General features: G+C 45.8%; 1 pseudogene across 1 annotated transcript; it reads left to right on the forward strand.

The window, feature by feature from the left end:
- The first annotated feature begins 865 nt into the window (after nucleotides 1-865).
- Nucleotides 866-10,557, forward strand: LOC110284055 (triggering receptor expressed on myeloid cells 1-like; annotated as a pseudogene). Its single transcript, XR_015045866.1, has 4 exons — nucleotides 866-1,087; nucleotides 1,331-1,642; nucleotides 7,165-7,255; nucleotides 10,268-10,557. The product of XR_015045866.1 is annotated as a triggering receptor expressed on myeloid cells 1-like (transcript).
- Nucleotides 10,558-13,891: the final 3,334 nt, after the last annotated feature.

Below are 13,891 nucleotides of genomic sequence, written 5' to 3' on the forward strand. Positions count from 1 at the left end.
AGATCCCGTGGAGGATCCTGTGGGTACCTTGCGGGTGCCCACAGACTCTGGGCCCAAACTACCTCAGTGCTGGCAGGAACTGGAAGGGACTTGTCCCCCTGATCAGGCCGGGTTTTCTGCTTCCCTAATTAATGTAGTCTCAGGTCCCATGTGATTGGATTGGAGCAGCAGCTGTGTTCCACTCACCAGAGGTCTTAAGATCCCATGGAGGGTCCTGTGAGTAGCCTGCGGGTGTCTGCAGACTCCGCGCCCAAGCTACCCCGGTGCTGGTGGGGACCAGAAGGGGACAACTATTTTTAAACTGTTCAATGAATACATCAAATTCTTAGCAGTGAGTGTGGCATATGGGGAAGCAGAGTGTACAGGCATAACACAGAACTTTGGGCTCCTGCTTCCCTTCCCCCATTCTGAAGTATTCCTTCATATCCAGATTTCCCATTCCCCCAACCGTGAGCAGGTTCCTGCCCAATCCCTTGCTCCTCCATTCCTGGGAATAAATGCCCATCTCCTTTTCTCTTATGGCCTCTACTCCACATGGAGAGGTGGGCTGGTAGGAAGGGTCTAACTCGAGGGCAAGCAGGGCTTAGAGTTCTAGCCAGGACTCCAAATGGCCTCTGACTCTGTCACCTGCCTTCTGTGGGTGCATCTTGAGTGGAGAACAGAGAGTTTAAGCTAAAGAGGAAGTGGGAGAGCTGGCAGGGGAGGAAAAATGAGCATTCTCTCACTTCACTTTTCTCCTGGGCATGCTCAACCCTCCTCAGGCCTGGCCTTGTTGTCAGGAGGTCAGAGTCTCCAATAGCCTTTATCTAGTTCAGAGCAGGGGCCTAGACTCGAAGTCTGTAGCTGGAGGATCCACAGGAGCGCACAGGCTTTGCCCAGCTTCTCTCTTGTCCACAGAGGTCTCTGCCTTCCTCAGCAGCTCCTGCAGGACTGGCTGTGGTGGCTCCTGAATCCTGCGAAGGATAGCTCTCCTCTCTTCAGAGCACACCTCCTTTCTTGCTCCCCATCCTAGCTCAGGAGGATTCAGTGATGGCCTGGGAGCCCACATACCTGCTGTCCCCAGTGCTTCTGCTGCTCCTGGCCTCAGGTGAGGACAGGGACAAGAACAGAGGGAAGGAGCAAGGTTGAGGAGAGGGCAGGGGGAAGGAGGTGTGTGCACAATGGGGCTCTGTGCTTGGGAGGGCAGAGTACTTGGGGGGCTGTGGCCAGCCACTGGCTGCAACAAGTTCTGAACATAGACACACAGAGGGTCTCTCCATGAGAAGGGAACCCATCTCCTCCTGCTGCTGCAGAGGATGGGGGCTCTCTGACATGAAGCACGTATTCCCAGGCTCCTGGACACAGAACCTGGAGTTACTTCAAGCAATGGAGGGCCAGACTGTTTCTGTGACATGCTGGTATGATGCGCTCTACCACTCCAGTGAGAAGGTCTGGTGTGAGCAAATAGACAGCTCGTGTTACCCCTTCATCAGCAAAGGTGCCAAGAAGCTAAGATACTCCATCCGGCAGTCTTCTCAGTTCAACCACTTCACTGTCACCATGACTGAGCTCAAGATGAGTGACTCGGGCATCTATCACTGTGGGATCACTACAAATACCAGGATAATTTATCTCAGAACTATCCACCTGGTGGTGTCAAAAGGTGAGCTTCCCCTTCCATGTGGTTCTCAGCCTTCCTGGGTCGCAAGGCTCCAGAGTTGAAGAGGACTCAAGAAACAGCTTCCTCTAGTAGAGACATTCTCAAGCTGTGGGACAAGAGCCCTACAGGGGTCTCATATCACATATTTACACTATGATTCATAATAGTAGCAAAATTACAACTATGAAGCAGCAATGACATCTCTTTATCATTGAGGTTCACAACAACATGAAGAACTTATTATTAAAGGTCCACAGCATTAGGAAGTTTGAGAATGCCTGCTCTAGTAGCTGAAAACTGAGGTACAATGAAAGACCCACCCCCTGCTCCAAGGCCACAGGCTTTGTAAGGTTGCAGCAGACCCGAGGGCCCAGGTTTGCTAGTGCCTGGGAGAAACTGGTAAGAGCTGGTTTATCTGAACACTGTTGTTGCTGTTGTTGCTGACAGAAATCTGCCAGTATAATTGTATGTGTATGCATGTTCATGCTATGGTAGACATGCAAAAGTTCTTTTGGCTGAATTTAGTTCATCAGGCTTGGCAGTGAGAGTCTTGATCTACTGAGCTATCCCTCCTACACAATTAATCTGGAAGAATCTTAAAGTTCCCTCAAGCATTCACAGCCTTCCATTCCTGACTGTCCCTTGCCTGTAATTCCATCAGAACCCATTGCAGGGTTGGTGGGCACCAGCACACAGAGACCGCAGAGTAGATGGAGGCAGTCCCTGAGTGACAGTGAGGAAGACTCAGCGGCCAGAGATGTGACCCTCATCCTGGGTCTGCTATTAATAATTAAAAACCTGTGAGCTTTGGGATGGCAGTCCTGGAACCTCAACTGGTCCACAGACCCCTTCACAGCTCATTCTGAAAACTGCAGAGATGCCAGGCTCTTTGCATTTGCCTATGATGCTCAGAGCTTCAACAGAGCCCTCTCCAACCTGCCTAGCTATTTGGTTAAGTGGGTACCTGAAGGTCAGTCCCATCCAAGCTTGGACCCAAGGTCCATTGCATGCAGGAGAGACATTAGGTATTATGGTTATTTGAAGGAAAGTGGTCCCCATAGGTTCCTATGGAATGGCTCTTGTAGGAGTTGTAGCCCTTGTTGGAGTAGGTGTGGCCTTGTTGGTGGAACTTTAGGTCAATGAAGGTGGTCTTTGAGGTTTCAGGTGCTAAACAGCTCTAGGATGGCTCTCTCTTCCTGCAGCCTTTGGATCCAGATGTAGAATTCTTAACTTTTTCTCCAGAACCATGTCTGCCCGCACACCTCTGTGATTCCCTCCATAATGAACTTGGACAAACCACGGAAATGTAAGCCAGCCCCAGTAAATTGTTATCCTTTGTAAGAGTTGTCATGGTCATGGTGTCTTCACAGCATTGGAAGCCCTAATTAAGATAGGTATCAAATGTGTGTGGCACAGTCAAATGTAGTAAAGGTAGGGCTGGGGAGACAGCTCGGCTGATGCAGAGTCTGCCATGAACATGTGAGTTCTACCCTCAGTACTAACGTTAAAAAGCCTGTAGTGGTGGCCTACACTAATAATACATCCTTGGGACCACACTGGCCGGCCAGCCTAGCTGAATCAATGAATTTCAAGAGAAAGGTAAGACCCTGACTCAAAAGTAATGTACCTTGAAGAATGACACCTGAGGTTGATATCTAGCCTCTACATGCATGTACAATCTCATATGTGTGTATCCACACTTACATGACAATTTGCGTGTGCACACAAAGGGATCATTTACAGAGTTTGAGTTCCATGAACCATATATCCTGTGGCTCTTACAATTAAAAAACAAAACAAGACACATCTCTAACCGAGATCTGAAGAAAACCAATTCTTACATAGCTCAGCCATCCTTTCAGGCTTACAAGTACAAGCTGTGGATGTGTAGAAAGAGCTAGGTTAGGTAAGGATGCACTGGAAGACAGAGATTCTAGCAGCCTGGCTTTCTCCCAGAATCTTCATCAGAGGTCCATTGCAGGCCAGTAGTAAGTGAGAGCTCCTATACATGGATTTCCTTGGGGAGCATGGTTCAGTAAAGGGTGAACAGTAGACTTGGAAGATAGCTGTGTTTCATTTACCAAGTGTCTGCTTAGAAGTTACATTCTTAGGAAGCCTCTTGCAATCTACCCTCCTCCTCTCACGATGCCATCGGTGCCCCTCCCATGGGCTTCTAAACTATGATCTTAGGTCTTGCTGTAGGCATGACCACATGAAGACCTTATTTCAAATACAGACCCTGCCTCAGTAGACCAGAAGTGACACTTGCTTATGAGGAACAAGTCTCTAGGCTCATTTCTGTAGGGATCATGCACTAACAAGTCCCCACTATGAATTTCTGAATTCTCTGAGGAGTTGGTATCTTGTTGGGCTCTACATCCCCAGGCAGTAACAGTGGATGTGTCAGGGACGGCAGAGAGGGAAGGAACAGGCCTCCTGAGAACAAGGAGTGTGTGTGCCAAAGCCAAAATGGATCTCAGTCACAATATCCAATAAAAGACAACCTGAGAGTGATGTGACTTACAGAGGTAGGAAGAACGGTGTCAGGGAGAGGATGGGGCAGGTGGAGAATGAGCTGCAGCAGGCAAGAGAATTCTCACAACTCAGACAGCCCAAGAAGTCTCTCCTCATGCCTCTTCCCACCCTTCCTCCTTTCCTCCTTCCGTTCCTTTTTTAATTATTTGGTCTCAGGATGATTTTACACTATTTCTTTGGATTTTAGCAAAAGAAAAACTTGCTTCTTGGATGGCTGCTTTCATTTTCCTCAGCTCCATCTCTCTTCACCTACTTATCTGTCCATCTGTCCATCAATCCATTCATCTATCCCTCCATCTATGCATCCACCCACCAACCCATATGCACACCCATCCATTATCTATCCACCCATTCATCTATCCACCTCCCTTGTCTTCTCACATGTTCTTCAGATGTGTTCACGTCTGACATCGTTCCTACTACAAGCCTGACTGAGCATCCCATTCTTATTACTGCAAAACACTCACCCAGTGACACAATTACAACCCGATCCCTACCCCAGCCCACTGCTATTGTTTCCTCTCCTGATCCTGGAGTCACCATCATAAAAGAGGCAGATGCTGACAGGTATGTTTTCTTGGTTCCTGGTTTAGACATCATTTCATTTCTTCATCCTTGTGTTCAGAGGATGTGGGGATGAGGATGTGGGGAGGGTGGAGCAGGATCTGACATGAGTCAACTCTCAGTCTGTATGGCAATTGCCAGAGAGGGAGGGGGCTGGATGCGTAGGTGGTCCCTGTCCTCCCCAGCTCACCTTCCATGTTTTCTTGCACTTCAGAGTAAGAGGAGGATGGAAATGGCAATTTTTGATGAACACTATTAATCCTGCCAACAAAGAAGCAGGATGAATTCTCATGTCAGGTAGACTAGCTGTGTATATAACATTGGGTGAGTCAGAAACCCTGGGACCCAACAGTTTCCAGGGATTCTGTTGGGATTGTAGAAGACCAGAGCTAGAGGAGGCTATCACGTGCCTCCACACGTATTGTACTATGACCATCTCTAGTATTGATCATTCATTCTGTTTTACTTTACTTAACTGTTTCATTTGATTAAAACACTGGTGGGAGCACTCTCCCATAGACTGAAGGAGCACCCTACTATAGATTGAAAGAGCACCCTACCACACACTGAAGGAGCACACTGCCATAGAATAAAGGAATGTCAAGTTATGGAAATGATGCTAGACTCAGAATGTTTTGTTTGCAGTGCTAGGGATGAAACTAGCCAGAGTCGCTGGTTTCCATATATAATAAAATCAGATTTTTCAGAAGATTCTTAACCCATGCTTATGTCTGTCATCTTTCCATCTTTCTATCAAATGTCTGAGACAGTAGGTTTAAAAGAGGACAGTTGTTCTTTGTCTCTGAGTTCTAGAGGTTTCAGTGCGTGGCTTTTGGATCTGTGGTGAGACAGTAAATCATGGTGGCAGCATATGGCTAAGCTGTACCCTCCATGGTCATGACACTGAGAAAACTCAAGAGGAGGGGATCAGGCTAGGTTACATTACACCTTTGAGGGTGGATACACGGCAGATGGTAAATGGGTGAATAGCTGAATGCGTGCATGAATATATATTTGTATGCATGGGTGACTGGATGGATACACGATGACTAAAAGGCAGGATGAATTAAAGGGTTGATGGATGGATGATAGACATAGGAACAGAAGTAGATGGATGAATTGATAGATTTCCTAAAGGCCTAAGCCTCTGACTGATTCCAACCTTATCCTCTCTGTCACCTCCTAACAGTGTCGCATTGGAGACCAACTCAGATCCAAACTGCAGCAGCAGGCCAAGTTAAGGTCCACCACCTTAGCACACAAGTCCCTTCATGCCAGAAATAAACTGATCAGGGTCAGACCCTAGAAGTTTCAACTAACACAAGCTACTGAATTTGGTAAATCCAGACTTCCTTCTGCCTCATGCATATGGACATTCTGCTGGCCATGGTTTGCAGAGACACCGCCCCCACACAAACAAGTATATGTCATTAATCCTCCATGTGGCCTCCTTGTGATGCACTGTCACCTGCTCCTTTAGTCCTTGGGTGTCAAACAGAGTCTGTGTGTCCTTATCTGCCCAGGGTCAGGCAGGGCTCTCTCTTCTCTTCTCTGTGTGTCCTTATCTGCCCAGGGTCAGGCAGGGCTCTCTCTCTCTCCTCTGTGTGTTTCTTTCTTACATCTAGTGCTCCCTACCTGGAACTTGGAGAAACATTTTACTAAACTTATGACAAATCAAAAGTGGGCTTTTCAGTGAGGTTGGGTTCTCGTGGTTTCTAGATGAGGAAATAAGGCTAAAGGTACAGTGACTGTCCCCAGAAGAGGGTCAGAGTACTGACCACAGAGGTGACATCCCCTATATGTGAGCCTCACTCATTCCACAGAGAAGGCCAAGATGCAGGGTTAGCCCTTCTTCAATATGGGTCTCCTAGACCTGAGTTCTATACTCTCCACTGCATGCATTTCTAAGTAGTTATTCTAGGAAGTGAACCTCTGAATGGCACAGGGACAGAGGTTGTGGGGAAGCTGCAAGAAGGACCTTTCTTGAAAGGAGTATGTGGGAAGAATTTCCTATACAATCGTGAGGGTGGCCATTGCATCAACCTTGAGAGTGACATGACTTACATATAGTAAGTATGTGGGAAGATGACTTACAGAGGTAGTGGAACCAGTGTCAGGGAGAGGATGGGGTGGGTGGAGAGTGAGCAGCAGCAGCTAAGAGAATTCTCACAACTCTAACCACTGAAGAAGTCTCTCCTCATGCTTCCTTCCATCCTTTTTCCTGTTTTTCTTCTGTCCCTTTTTACTGCCTCTGACTCAGGAAGACTTTACATTATTTCTTTGGATTTTAGCAAAAGAAACCTTGATCCTTGAACGGCAGTTTTTGTTTCTCTCCTCAGCTCCATTTTTTCTCTCTCTCCCTATTCTTTTATCCATCTACTTCTCATCCATCCATTTACCCGTCCATTCTATGTGCCTTCTTGCAGGTGATTCAAGTGCTTCTGCAACTGGGACATTTCCAACTCTGAGAGCTCACACTTTTAGTACCACACAGGACCTGATCTCCATTGCTGCCAGGTGTGTAACCATAACCCAAGGCAACCATTGTTGTCTTCTCTGCAGACCCTAATGTCAATTTCACAAACATGGCAGGTGTTGCCAATATGTTTTGAGGATATTAGGCTCCTTGTTTGAATACTTTTTGACTCTAGCCCTTGTCCTGAGAGGATTTAGAAGATAAGAATAATGCAGGGGTGGGATGGGGTGGGGCAGTAGCAGACTCAAGTTACCCCAGACTGTGTGAAAATTTCCTTAGAGCTGACAAGTGATAACTGACTGAGGAGGGGCTTCCTGTCTTCCCCAGCTCACCTTCTCCATTTCTTTTGCATCAGAAGTAAGAGGAGAGAAATGGCATACTTGAGGAAGCCTATCAACCCTGCTGACCCAGGAGTGGAACAGTGTAGTGGAATACTCTGAGCCTGGATTCTCATGGCAGGCAGACTGTGTGACTTCAAATATGTCAGGAACTTCTGTAGCTTTAGTTGCCTGTATTGTAGGGACATCAAAGTTGGAGGGATGCACAATTTTTTTTTGAGACAAGACCTGTGTTGCCTTCTCTATCCTTGAACTCTGTGTTGACCAGGCTAGTTGCAAACTCAACTGCTGCCTCCCAAGTGCTGGGATTAAAGGAGTGAGCCACCGTGCCCAGCTAGTCCCATGGCTCTTGCAGTTAAGTTTATGACTCTCTCCAGGTTTTGCTTTTGCTTTGCTTTGCTTTGCTTTACTTACTTAATTTATTATCTTTTTTTATTTCGACACTGGTGTGAGTACCTTACTCTACGTTGATGGGATGACAATTTCTGGACATAAATTCTCAGCGATGTTGTTGTTGTTGTTGTTGTAGCTGCTGCTGCTGCTGCTGCTCTGCTGCTGCTGTTACCAATGCTGGGGAAGGAAATTAGAGCCTCACCCATGCAAATAGATGCTTCACCTCCAAGCCACATCTCCAGCCACTGGTCTCAGGGTTTTAGAATAAGAATTTCAGATTTGTAACAGACAATTGTGTTGGCCAGTTTACCATCAATTTAACAAGCCTTGGGGAGCTAATCGGCTTATAAATATGAGAGGAGTCTAGTTTGTCTGGAAATTCTAGAGGCCTCAACACACACAGCTTTGAACCTGTGACAGGAACAGGGAGAGAGCAGCATATGGCAAAGCCTTTCTCTAGAGCCAGGCTATGCAGAAAATAAAGTGGGGACTGGGTCCCATTATCTCATTGAGGATGGGGGAATGGATAGGTGATAGCTATGTGTATGGAGGGATGGTGGAAAATAGATGAATGGCAGAAGAAACCGGTGGAAAATGCAATAACTAAATGGGAGGATGCATTGATACATATCACCAATGACCTGAAGTCTCTGACTAGGCCCAGTCTATATCATCATAATTATTTAATTCTGCATCAAGTCTATTTTAGTATGACTTCTATTCTCTTGGTGCTGAGGACAGAACCCAGGGCCGCATGCATTCTTAGCCCATGCTTGAGCTGCACAATAGGCCCCAGCAAGAATATTTTAAATCCTAAGCACGTATTGGCTAATCTGCAGTACCCCTGACTCACTCTGCACTGTGAATAATCTCCAAATTATGGAATTCAGAAGACAGCTTGTATGTGTGATGATATCCACCGTGACATACATGCTCAAATTCTCATGGAAATTGTACATAGATAAATGATTTTTATGTTTTTAATGGACTGGAGAGGTGGCTCAATAGTTAAGAGAGCTTGCTGCCCTTGCAAAAGGCCCAAGGTCAGTTCTGAGTGTTCATGTCAAGCAAATCACAGCCATTTATATAGCCAGTTTCAAGACATCCCACGACCTCTTCTGGCCTCTGTGGCCACTGCACTCACATGCACAAATGTACCGGTAAGACACCACTACGTGTACATTAATAAAAATAAAAATTAAAATTAAGAAAACTAAAAATAATATCAAAAACTAATACAGACAAAGGATTGTGCTTTTTCTGATGGACAGGAAATTATGCATTTTTTGAAATTGGAATCATTGACATTAGGTATCAAGGTTGAAGGACAATTTCGCAGGCAAGAGGGTACAGTGTGAATTTCAAATAATCTGCGAAGTATGATGTTCAGAAGGTGGCTGCCATAGGTGATGATATGCAGAGGGACATACATGATTGAATTCCCCATGGAGACTGTATACAGATAAGTGATTTTTAAAATAATTAGAATTAGTGTCATGATGAATTAGGTCTGAGAATGAATAAAGACTGGTCAAAACTGTGAGAAGGCATTTTAGATTAGCTGGAATGAAGGAAACATTTTCTCTCTCTGTTAATTCAACATTTAAACGAAAACACATCGATATTATATAGTAACTATAAAAGAGGGGCATGTGCGTCAAGTTAGTGTGTCTTAATGTTGCCTGCTGGAGAGATGGCGGGTGAACACTGGGTCTGATGTGTTCTGCAGAGGCCCAGGTGTTAAAGGCATAGTCACCCAAGTGGCACTCAGTCACTGACTGGAAAGTAACAGAAACTTCAGAAGGCTCTGTGTCCTCTAAGTGGCCTTTGTCTGACTCATTGTAATGTGCTCCCATTGTCCCTGTGTCCCATCATGCAGGGACCTTGTGTCCTCTGCTTCCCTATCTGCCCAGGGTCCGGCAGGGCTCTCTCTCTCTTCTCTGTGTGTCTCTTCCTTACATCTATTGCTCTCTACCTGGAACTTGGAGAAATATTTTTGCTAAACTCATGACAAATCCAAAGTGGGCTTTTCAGTGAGGTAGGGTTCTTCCTGGATTCTGAATAGAAAAAGTGAGACTAAAGGTTCAGTAGCTGACCCCAGAAGAGGGTCAGAATGCTGACCACAGAGATAACGTTCCCTAGATGTGGGCTTCATTCATTCCACACAGAAGGCCAAGATGCTGGGTTATCCCTTCCTTCTTTATGCATCTCCTGGACCTGATCTCTATACTCCACTGCATGCATGTCCAGTGTGGGAAGAATTCACTAGATTCTGCAGCGTGGCTGGCCTTTGCACTGACCTTCAATCTCTTCTCTCTGCAGGGGTTCTGTATCCTGTATTATTATTGCCATGGTCTGTGGACTCCTCAGCAAGACACTGGTATTCACTGTCTTATTCATTGTCACACAGAAGTCATTTGGACAACATGAAGGCACACAACAGTAACTCCTGACCTTCAGCCAAGTCTATGTCACAGGAGGAGCTGAGATGGGGGCTAAACAGGAACTATATGACATGAATTGAGACTGTAATCATGGGTGACATCTAAGACACAAGATGTTCTCAGCTGGACCTGCCCACTTTGTGGAGAGCTTTTGGGGCCTCTTCTAGAAACCTGGTAGGAATTTGATACAAGGGCAGGACAAAAAGTGTAAGCCTAGGCAGGAATCTGAACCCTGTATTAGTCAGGGTTCACTAGGGTCACAGACCTTATGGGTAGTCTATATGGTAAAAGAATTTGTACTTATACTCTGCAGTCTAACTCCCAACAATGGTCAGCAGCAGCTGTGAATGGAAATCCAAGGATCTAGCAGTTGCTCAGTCCCACAAGGCAAGCAGGAAAAGAGTGAGCCTTCCTTCTTCCAATGTCCTTATTTAGGTCTCTAGCAGAAGGTATAGCCCAGATTAAAGGTGTGTGCCACTATGGCTTTAGTCCCAGATGACCTTGAACTCCCTGTCTTAATCTTCTGGAATTCATAGCCACTATGCCTCAAGATGTCCATACGAAGATCCAGGTCCGAAACGTCTATCTCCCAGCCTCCAGATTAAGATCATGGTGAGCCTTCCAATTCTGGATTGTAGATCAACCCAGATATAGTCAAATTGACAGCGAGGAATAGGCACTACACTGACTTTGACCTGGGACTCAGGAAATAGGCCCAGATTAAGAACATTGAGCTAATGCAAACTCAGAACAGGCTCAGCTAAGGCATGTGTGGCAGTCCTTTAGTCAAGGTCATCCTGACTAGCCCCGAGAAATGGTGTTTACTGGATTTTGTTTATTGCCTTGCTTATTCTCTGACCCAGCACTGATTTATTGTTTGCATGTACATAAATTGGTATAAGAGCAGCCTGGGGGAAAAAAATAAATCTGATTCAACCTCAAAACTGGCTGGGGTCATGTTACAATATTGTCTAATTGTCTTCCTTCTTTTCAATCCTTACACCCGTTGACTGCTCATCACTCTCCTCATTTTATCCATCAACTTGGGAATGTGCCCTCAGAAAAGAGCAATCTATTCCCAGCACACTCTGGTCATTCCCCTAAATAGGTAGGTTTGTCCGAAATTAAGAGAGAGTCCAGTGCTTCTCGGGTCTCCTTTTCTGGGAGTCAAGATTAGAGGTCACCACTGATATCCCCACCCCTTCTCTCTTCCTTAGATAGTACAATTCTACTCATCTTGGCAGGGCCCTTGCTCTTGAAGCAGCCTGCCCTCCTACTCTGGGCCTTCCTCTCTGGGAGTCAGACGCTCAGATTTCTGCCTTCATCTGTGGTCCTCTGAACACTCCCAACCATGGACCAAGAAGACAAGATCCCACCTTGACAATAATGCAGCTCCTAGGGAGAAATTGAATTAAGCTGGATGCTGTTTCCTGGGAAACATCTGGAGGAAGAGATGGCATCTGTAGGACTGCATCAGTACATGGCATCAACATGCTATGTGCTTTTGATCATTGATGACTCCTCAGTGAAACCCATGATAGTCAAGTTGCAGGGGCAGCAGGACATTTCCTCCTGGCATGAATGAAGTCTAGAGATTTCCTTTGCTTAAGGGAGCAGAGACCATGGAGAAATGCTGTCTGCTGACCTAGCTTGCTTAGCTAGCTTTCTCATACATCTCAGGACCACTTGCCCAGGGAATGGTGTCACCCACAGTGGACTGGAGCCTCCCACATCAACTAACAACCTAGACAATACCTCAGAGATGTGTCCCAGATCAGTTTGATCGGGTTGATCCCTCAATTGAGACTCTACTCAGGAGACTCTGGGTTGTGTCAAGTGGACAGTTAAAGGTAACTGTCAACTTCCTTCATCTCCTCTCCTCCTGCTTCTGTCCTCACCACAGGGATGCTGGGGTTCAGTGATGATGGCTGGATTATCACTTGCTGTGATAAAACACCCCTTGTTGGGATCCAGCTGATCCAAGGCTTTCCCCGCAAATCTAATGTATGGAGAAGGAATGTAGTCCCTTATCTTTTTTTTCATTAGAAATTTTCTTTATTTACATTGCAAGTGATATCCTGAAAGTTCCCTATACCTTCCCCTCGCCCAGCTCCCTTACCCACCCACTCCCACTTCTTGGCTCTGGAGTTCCCCTGTACTGGGGCATATAAAGTTTGCAAGACCTAGGGGGCCTCTCTTACCAATGATGGCCCACTAGGATATCTTCTGCTACATATGCAGCTAGAGACAAGAGCTATGGAGATACTGGTTAGTTCATATTGTTGTTCCACCTATAGGGTTGCAGACCCCTTCAGCTCCTTGGGTAGTTTCTCTAGCTCCTCCACTGGGGGCCCCATGTTCCATCCTATAGATGACTGTGAGCATCCACTTCTGTATTAGCCAGGCACTGGCATAGCCTCACCTGACACAGCTATATCAGGGTCCTTTCAGTAAAATCTTGCTGTCATATGCAATAGTGTTTGGGTTTGGTGGCTGATTATGGGATGGATCCCTGGGTTGGGTAGTCTCTGGATGATCCATCCATTTGCCTTAGCTCCAAACTTTGTCTCTGTTACTTCTTCCATGGGTATTTTGTTACCTATTCTAAGGAGGAATGAAGGATCCACACGTTGGTCTTCCTTCTTGATTTTCTTGTGTTTTGCAAATTGTATCTTGGGTATTCTAAGTTTCTGGGCTAATATTCACTTATTAGTGAATGCTTATCATGTGTGTTCTTTTGTGATTGGGTTACCTCACTAAGGATGATATCCTCCAGATTCATCCATTTCTCCAAGAATTTCATAAATCCATTGTTTTTAATAGGTGAGTAGTACTCCATTGTGTAAATGTACCACATTTTCTGTATCCATTCCTCTGTTGAGAGACATCTGGATTCTTTCCAACTGCTGGCTATTATAAATAAGGCTGCTATGAACATAGTGGAGCATGTGTCCTTATTACCAGTTGGAACATCTTCTAGGTATATGACCAGGAGTGGTATTGCTAGATCTTCTGGTAGTACTATGTCCAATTTTCTGAGGAACCGCCAGACTGACCTCCAGAGTGGTTGTACAAGCTTGCAATCCCACCAGCAATGGAGGAGTGTTCCTCTTTCTCCATATCCTCGCCAGCATCTGCTGTCACCTGAATTTTTGATCTTAGCCATTCTGACTGTTGTGAGGTGGAATCTCAGGGTTGTTTTGATTTGCATTTCCCGGATGAGTAGTTCCTTATCTAACACCAAGAATACCCCTGGCAAAGTCAGGAGTAGCCTGGCGCCAGGGCCTTGGGGAAGCTTTGGACCTTTGGACCAAACACCTCCTCACAGGAGCTGTGGTTATTAGTCCAAATGCCACCATGAAATCTGTCTGTGATACACTTGATATCCTCTATTTTACGCAACGTTCTTAGATTAGATTCCTGCAGACTTGATGCTACTGCAGGAAAACTTTCCACTGACTGTCCCATTTCCCCTCAGTAAGCCACAAAAAAACCCTGCTGT

This window comes from Mus caroli, unplaced genomic scaffold (assembly GCF_978045245.1).
Source record: "Mus caroli unplaced genomic scaffold, Mus_caroli_1 scaffold_18, whole genome shotgun sequence".
NCBI lineage: Eukaryota > Metazoa > Chordata > Mammalia > Rodentia > Muridae > Mus > Mus caroli.